Here is a 15280-nt window from a genome sequence, read left to right on the forward strand (position 1 = left end):
CTCCCACTCCCCCTGCTTGTGTTCCCTCTCTTGCTGGCTGTCTCTGTCAAATAAATAAAATAAAATCTTTTTTAAAAATTAAAAAAAAAAGAATTTTTTCATGAGAAAAATCAAGAAGTGTGGAGCAGGTGTATCCATACAAAGTCGTGGAAAACTCCAGGTGTAACAGGACCAAAGAACAGTACATGTCAACTCAAGGCAACTAGTAAAGATTTGAGAAGGTATCTGCTAGTTTAATTGTGAAAGCAGCAATGCAAATTTCCAAGACACATGAAGAATCAAGAAAACATATTCTTACCAAAAGATAACAATAATCCTCCAATAACTAAACTCAAAGGTATGGAATTTTGATTTAGCTGATAATTCAAAATAGATTTTCCTCTTTTAAGGAAACTCAACAAGCTATAAGACATACAGACAATTCAGTGAAATAAGGAAAGCAATACATAAATAAAATGAGAAATTTAACAAAGAGATAGCAATCATAAAAAAGAACCAAACAGAAATTCTGGAGTTAAAAATTTCAATGAATGAAATGAAAAATACAATAGCATCTATAGCAAAGTAGGCCAAATGGGAGATAGAATCAATGGTCTAGAGGATAAGAACTTTGAAATATCACAATTAGAGAAGAACAAAATAAAAATAATGAAAAAGAGCAAAAAAAATCTATGAAATCTTTGAGACTCTGTCAAATATTAGAATAATTGGGGTCTCAGAAGGACAAGAGAGGGATAAAGGGGCAGAAAGTTTATTTGAAGAAATAAAAACTAAGAACTTCCCAAACCTGGGGAAAGTCATGAACATCAAAGTTCATGCAGCTAATAGATCACCCTATTATCTTAATGCAAAATACTTTCTTTATGATACATTATAATGAAACTGTCAAAAATCAAAGACAAAGAGAAAATCCTAAAAGCAGCCAGAGGAAAAAAACCTACAAAGGAACAGATTTCTCAGCAGAAACCCCATAGGCCAGAAGGGAGTGGAATTACATATTCAAAGTGTTGAAAGAAGAAAATTACCAACCAAGAATAGTTTATCTAGGTGAAGTCACCATTCAGATATGAAGGAGAAATAAAGGCTTCCCCAGACAAACAAAAGCTAAGGGAGTTCATCCCACTACACCTGGCTTGCAAGAAGTGCTGAAAGAAGTTCTTCAAGCTAAAATGAAAAGATGCTAACTAGTGATATGAAAGTATGAGAAAGTATACAACACACTGGTAAAGATAAATATATACTCAGATTTAGAAAACTGTGTTCTGTAAAAGGATGGTATGTTAACCACTTAACTAAAGAATAAAAGTTAAAAGTAGAGTATTAAAATTAACCATAGCTACTATAATTTGTTAATAAATACACAACATAAAAAGAGGTAAAATTTGAGATAAAAAATGTAAACGGGGTGGGAGTTAAAGGGTGGAACTCTCATATACCATCAGAGTTAAGTTGCTATCAGCTTAAAAATCAACCGTTTTATCTATGTTTTATGTGAACCTCATGGTAATCACAAAGCAAAAATCTAGATTATATTAACAAAATAATTTTTAAAGGATAAACAAAGCATGTCAGTACAGAATATTTCCTATTTACAAAGGTAGGCAGAAAGAGAGGAAAAAAGAAACAATGAAACTATCAAACAGCCAGAGAGCAACAAGATGGCATTAGTAAATCCTTACCTATCAGTAATTACTCTAAAGGTAAAAGTGACGAGATAGAAAAAGATATTCCGAGGAAGTAGAAGCCAAAAGAAAGAGAGGGCAGCTATATTTATATCAAACAAAATAACCTTTAAGCCAAAAACAGTAACAGGAGATAAAGAAGGTCATTATGTAATCATGAAGGGGTCAACTCATCAGGAAGATAAAATGAACATAAATATATACGCACCCAACATTGGATCTTCTAAATATATTAAGCAAACACTAACAGACCTAAAGGGAGAAATAGACAACAATACAGTAGTAGTAGAGAACTTCAACACCCCTTTCAGCAATGGATAGATCATCCAGAGTGAAAATCTGGACTTGAAATATACATTACACAAAATGAACCGAACAGACGCTTATGAACAATTTATCCAACAGCAGAAGAATACACATTCTTCCCAAGTGCACATGGAACATCCTCCAGGATGACTCATAAGATATGCCACAAAACAATTCTTAGCAAATTTAAGAAGATTGAAATAATCCCAAGTGTCTTTTCTGACCATAATGGTATGAAACAATAATGGAAATCTATAACAATAGGAAAGCTGGAAAATTTACAAGCATGTGGACAATAAACCACACACTCCTAAACAACCAATGGGTCAAAAAAGAAATCAAAACAGGATTAAAAAAAAAATCTTGAAACAAGTGAAAATGGAAACATAATACACCAAAACCTATGGGATGCTGCAAAAGACAGAAATTTATAGCAATAAGTGTATATATTGAGAAAATAGAATGATCTCAAGTAAACAACCCAACTGTACACCTTAAGAAACTAGAAAGCTAGCAAAAAAATGAAATAACAAAGATCAAAGTGGAAATAAATGAAATAGAGACAAGAAACACAATAAAAATTACTGATGAAAGTAAGAGATGGTTTTTTTAAATGGTAAACATAATTGAACAAGTCTTAACATTATAATTAATAATAAAATTGATTAAAAGTGTTCGGCTAGACATAAAAAAGAGAGAGAAAAGACTCAAATAAAATCAGAAATGAAAGAAAAGACATTACCACTGAGACTAGAGAAATACATAGGTTCATAAGAAACTACTATGAATAATTATATGTCAAGAAATTGGACAACCTAGAAGAAATGGATAGTCTTAAAAACATGAAATCTGCCAAGATGAATAATGAAGAAAATCTGAACAGACTGATAATGAGTAAGGAGATTGAAGCAGTAATTAAAAACCTCCCAGAACCAGTTGGCTTCTCTGATAAATTCCACCAAACATTTAAAGAATTAATGCCAATCTTTCTCAAGTTTCCAAGAACTTGAAGAGAAGGGAACATTCCCAGACTCATTTTACAGGGCCAGCATTACTCTGATAACAAAACCAAATAAGGACACTAGAAGAAAAGAAAACTATAGGACAATATTCCTGATGAATGTAGATGCAAAAATTCTCAACAAAATGTTAGTAAACCAAATTCAACAATATGTTTAAAGAATCATACACCGTGACCAAACAAAATTTATCCCTGGGATGCAAGGATGATTCAATATATGCAAATCAATAAAGGTGATACATCAAATTAATAAAATGAGACATAAAACTCACATGATCATCTCAAAAGATTCAGGAAAAGCATTTGACAAAACACAACATACTTTCATAGTGAAAACCTTTAACAAATTGGGTATAGAAGGAATATACCTTAAAATAATAAACTCCATATGCCACAAACCCATCGCTAACATCATACTCAACAGGGAAAGATGGAAAATTTTCCACTAAGATAAAGAACAAGTACAGGGTGACCACTCTCACTATTCTTATTCAGCATAGTACCAGAAGTCCTAGTAAGAGCAATTAGGCAAGACAAAGAAATAAAAGCTGTCCAAATCAGAAAGAAAGAAATAAATCTGTTGTTATTTGCAGGTGATATAATCTTTTAAAAAATATTTTATTTATTTGTGAGAGAAATTGAGTACAAGAGAGAGAGCAGGAGCAGGGGGCGGGGCAGAGGGAGAGGGAGCTTGACTCGGGGTTCCATCCCAGGACCCTGGGATCATGACTGGGACCCAAGGCAGATGGTTAGACTGAGCCACTCAGGTGCCCCTGCAGATGATATGATTTTATAGAGAGAAAACTCTAAAGACAACCAAAATACTGCTAGCACTAATCAATGAATTCAGCAAAGCTGCAGATATAAAATCAACATACAGAAATTAGTTGTATTACTATACACTAACAACACAAATTTGAAAAAGATGCAAAACTATTCCATACTCACAATCGCATCAAAAACAATAAAATACTTAGAAATAAATTTAACAAAGGAAGTGAAAGATCTGTGCAATGAAAACTATAAGACTTTGAAGAAAGATATTGGGAAGAAGTCACAAACAAATGGAAGGATAGCCTGCGTTTGTGAGTTGAAAGAATTATTATTGTTTAGATGTCCATACTCCCCAAAGCTATCCACAGATTAAATGCAATCCCTATCAAAATTCCAATAAAATTTTTGACAGAAATATAAAGGAATCTTAACAGAACCACAACAGACTCCAAATAGCCAAAACAATCCTGAGAAGAACAATCTAGAAGCATCACACTTTCTGATTTCACACTATACTGCAAAGCTATAGCAATTAAACCAGTTTGATCCTGGCCTTATGAATAGACACATACACAATGGAAAGGATCACGAGCCCAGAAATAAACCCTTGCATCTATGGTCAACTAATATTTGACAAGGCATTCAAGAACACTCACGGGGAAAGGATAGTCTCTTCAACCAATGATGTTGGGAAAACTGGGTAACCACACAGAAAAATGAAAATGGACCTTATCTTACACAACTCACAAAAAATTAACTGGAAACAGATTAAAGACTTAAACATGAGACCTGATACAATAAAACCACCAAAATAAAACATGGAAAAAGGTCCTTGACATTGATCTTGGCAATCGTTTTTTAGATATAACACCAAAAGCAAAGATCAACAAGTGGCACTACATCAAACCAAAAAGCTTCTGCACAGCAAAAGAAACAATCAACAAAAAGAAAAGGCAACCTACAGAATGAGAAAAAAATATTTACAAATATTGCATAATATTTGCATATTGGATAAGAGTTTAGTATCCAAAGTAACTAATTCATGCAACCTGGTAACAAACAAAAACAATCCAATTAAGAAATGGGAAGAGGAACTGAATAGACATTTATCCAAAGAAGATATCCAAATGGCCAACAGGTATATGAAAAGATGTTCAATATCACTAATCATCAGTGCAACGCAAATCCAAACCACAATGAGATATTACCTCACACCTGTTAGGATGGCCATCACCAAAAAGAAAAGAGGTTAACAAGTGTTAGAAAGAATGTGGAGAAAAGGGACCCATTTTGCACTGCTTGTGGGAATGTAATTTGATGCAGCCACTATGGAAAATAGTATAGAGGCTCCTAAAAAAATTAAATGTAATTATCCAGCAATCCCACTTCTGGGTATATACCTAAAGGAAATGAAAACAGTATATTGAAAATGCATCTGCACTCCCATGTTTATTATAGCATTATTCATGATAGCCAAGATATGAAAACAACCTAAGTGTCTGTCAATGGATGAATGGATAAAGAAGATGTATATATATATTCATACAACGGGATATTACTCAGCCATGAGAGGGAAGGAAACCTTACCATTTGTGACAACGTGGATGGACTGGAGGGACATTCTGCTTAGGAGATGATCCAGACAAAGACGAACAGTATATGATACCTTTTATATGTGGTATCCGAAAGAGCCAAGTCCATAGAAAACCAGTAGAAAAAGGTGGTTTCTAGGGGCTTGGGGCAGGAGGAATTGGAGTCATTTTGTTTAAGGGTAGAGACTTGTAAGTAGAAAATGAATAAATTCTGGAGAGCTAATGCACAGCCTAGCGATTATGGTTAACAATACTGTATTAGATACTTCAAAATTGCTAAAAGGCTAGACCTTAAACGTTCTTACCACACATGCACACACAATGATAATTATGTGACCTGACAGAGATGTTAGCTAAAGCTAAGGTGGCGGTCATACTGCCATATACAAATGTATCAAGTCAACAGGTTGTATACCATCACCATGTTTTATGTAAATACATTTTTAAAGATTTGTTTATTTATGAGAAAGACAGTGAAAGAGAGAGGAGGGGCAAAGGGAGAGACTCACCAAGCTGAGTGTGGAGCCCAGGCGGATCGATCCCACAACCCAAGAGACCACGATTTTTGCTGACACCCAAGAGCCAGACGCTCAACCAACTGAGCCACCCAGGCACCTCTGTAAATTATATTTTTTTAATAAAAAAATAGAAATGTTAAACATATTTAATTCTATATAAACTAATACCAGATAAAATGTAATAAAGCAATTATTTGAAACACTAAACACTATATAAAATAAGTTGAAGTTAGCTATGAAAACATAGTATTTAAATATTATTTGATCATCTACAAAATGGGTTGATCCCATGTCAATGGATCTCATACCAGCTACGTGCAGTAATTTTTTGTAAAAACATTTCCAAGTATTGTAACTCTCTTTGTTTCTGAACTACTTGGGGGAAATGATAAAGTAATATTTATAAACTAGCCCTAAATATTTTTCTCTGGCTCATTCACCTTTAAATAATTCTACCTCTTGCTTGCAAAGTTTGAGATCTTTTTGAAAGCTTTAATCTTTTTTTCGTGATGGCATTGAGAACAAGTTACCGTGTTTGTTGTTGTTTTGAAAGGAAGCGTTTTCAGGTTTTTTCTTCTTCCGTATCTCTATCAATTTCAATTTTGTCATGTTTGTATCCCACTTGTTTGGAAAGTCTGTGAACTAGAATAAGAATTGTGTTGGCAATAAAGTTTGTATTGTCAATTGACTTCTGTTGTTTTGTTTATGAGAATTTTCGGAAGTACTGAAGAATGCTTTTTAATCAATGAAATATATCTGCTTAAGCAGTTCCAGTGTAGTATATGAGTGTGAGCATATATACAGCTGTTGATGGCTCATGTTTTTTTAATCTCAATAATGTTATACCAAAAAAATATCAGTGTCTTTGTACCTAAATATAACAGGGTCCACCAGAATTTTGAAAACAAATATTGTGATCTCAGTTTCTTCCCTAGAATTCTTCAATTAGGTAAGTCTCAATCAGAGAAGCTGGAATTGTTATTCCAATCCTCTTTCCTCTGGGGGGAATAAAGTGGAAATTCCCTGGTTCTATGGAAAAAAATGAGGAAAGTAGTGTTCCACTCTAACACCTTCTTGTTGCCTTTATAATAAAATGACTCTCACCTGCAAGAATCTACACAAGCAGGCCTCTAGTTACCTTTTGGACATCATCTAGTACCACTCATCCCCTCGTCACACTGGTCTTCTCTCTGGATCCAGAACTACTAGGCTCTTTTCCCATCATTGGGCCTTTGCATAGGCTAATCCCTTTGCCAGAAATGCTCTTCCTCCCCAGCTCTGAGAGCTGGCTCATTCTTTTCATTCAGATGGCAGCTGGAATTCCTATCCCCCCAGAAAGTTATCCCTGACCCTTCATCTACAGGAGCTCTCCATCACTCTCTGTCCCTTCGCCTGATGTATTGAGCCATCTTCTCAGTTTCACTACTGGTTATTTTTCTTCCTTTATTTGTTTATTTTTAATGTATGCCTCTCCTGCCACCTCCTTACCTGACCCCATAAATGAGCCATGAAGGAGGATCTTCATCTTTTTTAGTGTTATATCCTCAGTGCCTACAACAACTCCTGGAGCATAGCTGACACTCAGCATTTGTTACTTGAGAGAATGAATGAAAGAATGAATAATTCTCTCTCACATCATTTGTGACAGGCAGAATCACCTTCATGCTCCCATGTCCTTGTCCTCCAGGCTTGTCCAGGTTTCCCATCTCTGAGACCTTCCCCCTCAGCATCCTGCGCAGCGTTTGCCCGGTATTGCTCTACTCTTTACCTAGTGAGCTCTGCTCTCAAGAAGAAAATAGTCACATTTTCATGCATAGCATTGATGATTAATAGCAGATTAAATTGTTGTCAATTGCCAGTCTGCATATTGCTTTTTTACTCTTTTGGTGGTTTCTTTTGAATCCCAATCTTAACATAACGAAATTTATTAAATCTTCTTTGATAGCTAGCTCTTCATGTATGTGTCTTTACACAAAAAGCTTTATCTATTCCACAGTCCCAGAGATGTTCTCTTATATTTACCTCTAAAAGCCTATTGTTTTACCTCTCACATTGAGATATCTAATAATTCTGAAATTTATTTATTTATTTATTTATTTATTTATTTATTTATAAAGATTTTATTTATTTATTTGACAGAGAGAGAGACAGCCAGTGAGAGAGGGAACACAAGCAGGGGGAGTGGGAGAGGAAGAAGCAGGCTCCCAGCGGAGGAGCCTGATGTGGGGCTCGATCCCAGGACCCTGGGATCAGGCCCTGAGCCGAAGGCAGATGCTTAGCGATTGAACCACCCAGGCACCCCTGAAATTTATTTTTGTCAAGAGTTGATATATACTTTTTTGCATGTGAGTATCAAGTGACCCATCATCTCTCACTACACTGCAGTCTTATATTTCTCATAAACCCAGCGAGTCTGGTTTTTTTTTTTTTTTTTAAGATTGTATTTATTTGAAGGAGAGAGACACAGCGAGAGAGGAAACACAAGCAGGCGGAGTGGGAGAGGGAGAAGCAGGCTTCCTGCTGATCAGGGAGCCCAATTCAGGGCTCGATCCCAGGACCCTGAGATCATGCCCTGAGCCAAAGGTAGACGCTTAACGACTGAGCCACCCAGGCGCTGCCAGCAAGCCTGTTTCTGAACTCTATTCAGTGCCACTACTCATTTATTTATTTATTTATTTATTTGAGCCAAGACCACAATGTCTTAAGTGCTATAATTAATTATATGCTATAACTGGATCATATCATATATTACACATATAATTAATTATGTAGACTAAGATATAATTAATTAATTAATTTTAGCAGATCTTGATATCTAGTACCACCTCCAGGTTTTTTCTTCTTCAGGATTGCCTTGGCCATTCCTAAGCCCTTGTATTTCCACATAAATTTCAAACTCAGCTTTTCGATTTCTGCAAAATGCAAACAAACCAAAAACTCTGCCAGTACTCAACTGAGATATACTTGATAGTTTAAATTAGGTCACATGACAAGATATTTTGTCATTATTAAAATTATATATACAAATTTATAAAACTCAAAAATTGTAATCATAATAATAGCTACAATATTGTGCTAACACCTTTCATTTGATCAAATTACCATAACTATATCAGATATGTGCAATTGCCCTTATTATCTGATATTTGAGAAAATGAAAGCTCAGCAATATGGTTTAAATTATGCATGATTACACAGTGAGTAACAAAGTTGGAAAGCAAGCCCAAGTCAGTGCTCTCATGAAAAAAAGCCAAAATTTTTCTCAACTACACTTAAAAAATATTAAGTATTTTGAATGGAAATCTTTTAAAAATGAATTACAAACTTCTTTGGCCTTCTTCTCAACCTATCGAACACAATTATACATTTTCATCTTAATTTATAGTCCTTCTTATGAACATTAATGTTTGGCTTAAGCCATAATACAGTGCTATCCTAAGGCTCTATTATGGTACCTAGCATCATTTTCTGTTATATTAAATGGCATGGAAAAAACCTACTCGTTCTTTTTGTAGCTGTTCTTTTGAACTTCCCTAGCTTAAATACGTTAACTTGACCCAATCTTTCCCTTTGCTGTTCACTGTATATTTTAAATTTGCTTTCATAAACTATGTAATTCAAGCATTTTAATCTGGACCGTAAGCCATTCTGGCCTCGGATAGCTTCCCTGGAAGTGTACTTAGAGGCTTCCATCCCATGAACGTAATTTCCTTACATAACAGTGAGGCACAGCAAAGAAAGCAGGGAAAGTGAAGTGAGTCTCTGATGAAGCAGCTAAGCAGGAGAACACCTTGCAGATTCACAACCCTAAGCAGAATAGAAAAGCCTTTCCTTATACTGACATACNACAAATTACCCTTTTATAGATTTTAGCAGTAACTTTCTTAAGAATCTCAGCTGCATAAATTTTTTTTTAAAGATTTTATTTATTTATTCGACAGAGATAGAGACAGCCAGCGAGAATGGGAGCACAAGCAGGGGGAATGGGAGAGGAAGAAGCAGGCTCGCTATAGCAGAGGAGCCTGATGTGGGGCTCGATCCCACAACGCCGGGATCACGCCCTGAGCCGAAGGCAGACGCTTAACCGCTGTGCCACCCAGGCGCCCCCAGTGAAAAATTTTTATCTTGGTGATAAGGTAATGCCTCTAAAGATAGTTTACATTAAGCAGGTGTCTCGAAACATGATACCTTACCCATCTTTTGAAGTCACTGATAGATTCATGTAATATTCATCTACTGTGGTATTAGCATTTTCCAAATATTATGGACCAAGAGGAATTTAATTATAACTTCTCTATCAAGATGAAAGACTTACCATGCAGGCTTATCTTCTCCTACCTTCTGAGAGTCCCACTGAAATGATAGTAAAATGGCTTAAAACATTACAAATATGCAATAAAAAGGAGGAAAAGTGAGAATGTGTTAAAAAAAAAACCAAGGGCTTTTAACTAAATGATGAAAGATGAAAAACTAAGATAGGAGTGCATGACGTAGGAAGAAAGGGTGGCATAGAGCAGAGAAGGCTCCAGAGGAGAGGAAAGTAGCATGAAGCCTGAAGCAGAACTCTGGAGAGGCTGACGATTCAGACCCAGAGTTGTCTGACTGAAACTCTAAATCCAGGCGGTTGAGCTCATTCTACATTCTCTAATTTTCTCAACCACATGCAGCCACCTGTGAAGCCCTTATTTGCACTCCACCTCATTAAAAAAAAAAAAGAAAGAAAGAAAGAAGAAAGAAAGAAAGAAAGAAAGAAAGAAAGAAAGAAAGAAAGAAAAGAAAAAAAAATTCAAAGGCTACTTCCACAGGGGAATTCAATACATTATCTGAGATGATTTAACAGAGTCTTTGGACATCAGTTCCTCCAGCACGAAGACCTCTACATGTGGGCAGTGGGGGTTCCTGAAACATAATTGGCCTGCTCTCTTCTTTTCACAGTGTGAAAACTATCAGTTAAGAAACCCCATGTACACTCTCGAAGCAGCCAAGAGCCATAAATCACCTCCAGCTCTTTGAGGAAGTTTGGATCGCGAAAAAATAGATCAAGTTAAAACCAAAACTAAAACTCGAATCATTTGAGTTAGAACAAAGAGAAGTTACGAAACAAAAAGAAACTTAAAAACAAGTAACATTCTAGTTAGTATCTAGAGAGATTTGAGACGTTATTTACATAAAACAAGCATAAGAGCCCGTGAAAACAGAAAACCAGTTATCTTGAAAGACCTCTTGGAAGTGACAGCTATGGTGACTAACAAAACAAATCAAAGAATCAGTGACAGGGTTGAAAGATAACACCTAGGAAATCTCTGGAAGGAAGAAAAAAAAAAAAAAAAAAAAAAAAAAAAAGACAGATGGAAAGTCTGAAGGAAATATGAAAGAAACAGAGAATCAATTCTGGATGCCCAACAAGAGACTAAAAGGAATTTTTTAAATGGTAAATTGACAGAAATTATCACAGAAAAGAAATCGTAAAAAATATATAGACAGAAGATAACTCCCACAGGTGAATGATAACATTGAATGGTAACACTGAAAGATACCGCTGAATGCCAAGGACAAGAAATGAAATGAAAACCCACATATATCTGTGGAGGCTCAGAACACCAGAGAGAGAGGAAAAATAAAACCAAATTACCTTGCAATGAACAAGGATCAGAGGGCCTCGGAGTTCTCATGGATCCCCAGGATTCCTGAAGCACTTCAAAGTCCAGACAGTTCTAGAGTTCAGAACATAAGCAGTTAGAGCTGAGGAAAATGAGAAACAAAGAAAATTAAACACAGAAATAAGCCATACAAGAGTTCCATAGAGTCAGTGACAGTAATCCCTAATTTTTTAAATATTAGGCTAAAATATAAATAGTACACTTATCTTAAGTACGCCCCCTTATAAAAACTATTTTCAGATGCTCCCAAGTTGGTCTCCTCTGTCCCTTGACAAACCTTCCAATAGATGAAAACCAGTTAAGGCTACCTTTTCCACTAACCCCTCATAATTTTAAGTGTCTAAAAACAAAGACAAGAGAGGATAAGAGGGACTACTACACAATTTTTTTCTTTTTAAATGTTCATTAATTTGAGAGAGAATAGATTTAGTTTCCTACTGTCAGTTTTTCATCCTTCTCCTCCTCTATATTTTCTTTTTACCATTTCTTCTGCTACTTTGCAAAAGTCATTCAGAGTGTCTTTGTGATTCTTACCCATGTTAATGGATTGTCTGCTGGGGGAGAAAAGCAGCATGGAAATGATACAGAAGTACCTGTTTCTGTGGTCACTGTGTCTCTTAGCGCGACTGGCCTCCGCTCTCCTGTCTGTAGCATGAGAGGCATTGACTGAATAATTCCAGTTGGTCTTCCACCTTTAACATCCCCTCTCTGAATACAATCCCTAAAAGGTCAAGGCCCAGGTTTTCCACCACAGCATGGAAAACATTAGTTTCGTAGAATGGTAGGTATGCCTGTTCTCCATGCTTGCCATGTAGAAACACAGTAAGGGAACATTTGTAACAAGCTTCATCCTCAAAAATCACTTCTTCTATGGCTGTGAACTGCTTTTGATGTTTTGCAATGCAATCAATCTCAATATGGTTGCAGAATTCCCCCACATATTTATATCATAAATGCATCATTTTTATCTAAGAGTCTACTCTCCTGCCAGGACATTCATTTACTGACCTGGTCAAATTGCAGAAAAGTGTCACATATTCTACCAGCACATATGGAAAACCTAAAAATAAAACCCCTAACTAACAGGGAGCTACATATTTCTATCACTCTCTGGACTTAGCCATGTTCTAGCACTTACTCTTGTGTATCATGATTATCTTTTTCCAGATCTCTCTTCTAGGGTTGTCAGATAAAAATAGAACTCTCGGGGAAATTTGAATTTCAAATCAACAACAGAAAAGTTTTTAGTATGTTCCAAACACTACACAAACATTCATAGTAAGCATTTAGTTACTTACCTGAAATTCAAGTTTAACTAAGTGTCCTGCATTTTTATTTACTAAATCTGGCATCCTTAATCTCTCCCCACATAGACAAAAAAAATCCTTAAGAGAAGTTCACTTCTGTGTCCCCAGTCCAAGCACAGTATCTTCACATAGTAAATACTCAATTTTTGTTGAATTAACTGATGAAAATACAAACAAAACAACTATAGGATAGGTAGGGTTAGTAAATATTATTTGTAACCTAGTAGTTCATAAGGTGAAAATGAGTCATTCAACTAGGCTAAACTCAGTGTATGGTTAGAGTAGACTAGGTCATGAAATGACTGCATAAAAATTTTGAGTATTTAAACATCTGTGAGAGGAATTATTCAGATGTGTAGTTCAAACTATGAACCCCTCAACTTCTGATACCGTGTTAAGACTAGGAGTGGCTCCAACATACTCAGTACAGCATTTCTAAAAGAGGGAAAATACTAAGTTGGATGGTCATGGAAACTCAACTCAACCGAGAAGAATTTTTTCTCCCTTTAGTAATATTTTCCCTTGACACCTGGGACTGGTAAGCAAGGACATAATTAAGTTAATATAGTAACAATCAAACCTTTTTCCACAGGAAATTTTAGATTAAAAAAAAAATTTCCAGTCAGTAACAAAGGAACATTTTGGAGAGATTTTACCATGAAATGCATGTAATCAGATTTATACATAAAAACAAAAGAAAATAAGGACGCCAGGTTGGCTCAGTCTGTTGAGCGTCCGACTCTTGGTTTTGGCTCGGGTCATGATGTCATGGGTCATGGGATTGAGCCCCAGGTCAGGCTCTGTGCTCAGCAGTGAGTCTGCTTGATGATTCTCTCCCTCTGCCTCTCTCCCCACTCTCTCTCTCCCTCTAAGATAAATAAATCTTAAAAAAAAATAAATCTGAATTTGCCTCTATGTATCATACTTGATTTTGTTCATTTTCATTTTCTTATTTCTCTCTTTTTCTCTGACTTTACTTCTAAAATTGAGGATATTTGGCTTTTAATTTTTAACAAATTACTGCTGACTATCTGCTATAGACTGGTGTTTTAAGGACTAGCTTCTTAAAAAAGGTGAGACACTCAACTTGTCACCAAAGACTTATGTGCATCTGCTGCCTTCCAGAATGTGCTCTGGTACCAGTCCCCTCTGAGCTTCTGCTTACTCAACTGCAAGATGGAGAGCAGGATTCCTGTCTCACATGGTGGTTTTAACAATCCAATGAGAACATATGCATAAAAACACAACTGTCAGACACTACAGATATATTGGTTTCCAAGCACTGTGAGTGCCGTCCAAGTGTGGGCAAGACAAAATAGAAACGCTAACTATTATCTAAGCTTTCAGCAGGTCATAATCCTTTTGCTTGTGGAGGGTCTTGCCTTGACGTTGATGGCTGCTGACTGGTCAGGGTGGTGGTTGCTGAAGGTTGGGGTGGCTGTGGCAACTTCTTAAAATAGGATGACAATGAAGTTTGCCATATCAATTGACTCTTCTTCTCGTGAATGATTTCTCTGTAGCATGTGATGCTGTTTGATAGCATTTTACCCACAGTAGAACTTCCTCTCAAACTTGCCACTACTTTGGCAACTAAGTTTATGTAGCATTTTAAGTCCTTTGTTGGCCTTTCAACAATCATCACAGCTCCTTCACCAGGAGTAGATGCCATCTAAAGAAACCACTTTCTTTGCTCATTTATAAGAAGCAAGTCCTCTTTCATTAAAGTTGTATCACAAGATTACAGCAATTCAGCTGCATCTTCAAGCTCCACTTTTCATTCTACTGCTTTTGTTGTTTCCCCTACATCTGCAGCTACTTTCTCCACTGGAGTCTCAAACCCCTCAAAGTCATTCATGAGGGTTGAAACGAACTTCTTTCAAACTCCTGTTAATGTTGATATTTTGACCTTTTCCCATTATTCACAAATGTTCTTAGTGGCATCTAGAATGGTGAATCATTCCCAAAAGGTTTTTCAATTTACTTTGCCCAGATCCATCAGAGGAATCACAATCTTTGGCAGCTACAGCCTTATGAATGTCTTAAATAAGAAGACTTGAAAGTCAAATGACTCCTTGATCCATGGGCTACAGAATGGCTGTTGTGCTAGCAGGCATAAAAACAATGTTAATCTCATTGTATGTCTCCGTCAGAGCTCTTGGGTGATCAGGTGCATTGTCAATGAGTAGTAGTATTTTGAAAGGAATCTTTTTCTCTGAGCAGTAAGTCTCAACAGTGAGCTTAAAATATTCAGTAAACCATGTTAAAAACAAATGTGTTGTCATTAAGGCTTTGTTGTTTTATTTCTGGAGCACAGAAGGAATAGATTTAGCGTAATTCTTAAGGGCCTTAGGATTTTCGGAATGGGGGTGCCTGGGTGGCTCAGCCGGTTAAGCATCTGCCTTTGGCTCAGGTCATGATCC

General features: G+C 36.1%; 1 long non-coding RNA gene across 1 annotated transcript; it reads right to left on the reverse strand.

Moving 5' to 3' along the window:
- Window positions 1–5748: 5748 nt before the first annotated feature.
- Window positions 5749–12520, reverse strand: LOC117801894. The gene is made up of 5 exons (XR_004624708.1): window positions 12147–12520; window positions 10209–11607; window positions 7552–7671; window positions 6424–6535; window positions 5749–5992 (listed from the first exon to the last, which is right to left on the reverse strand). It is a non-coding gene; the product is annotated as an uncharacterized LOC117801894 (long non-coding RNA).
- Between the last annotated feature and the right edge of the window lie 2760 nt (window positions 12521–15280).

The sequence above is a fragment of the Ailuropoda melanoleuca genome, chromosome 1, assembly GCF_002007445.2.
Source record: "Ailuropoda melanoleuca isolate Jingjing chromosome 1, ASM200744v2, whole genome shotgun sequence".
Taxonomy (NCBI): domain Eukaryota; kingdom Metazoa; phylum Chordata; class Mammalia; order Carnivora; family Ursidae; genus Ailuropoda; species Ailuropoda melanoleuca.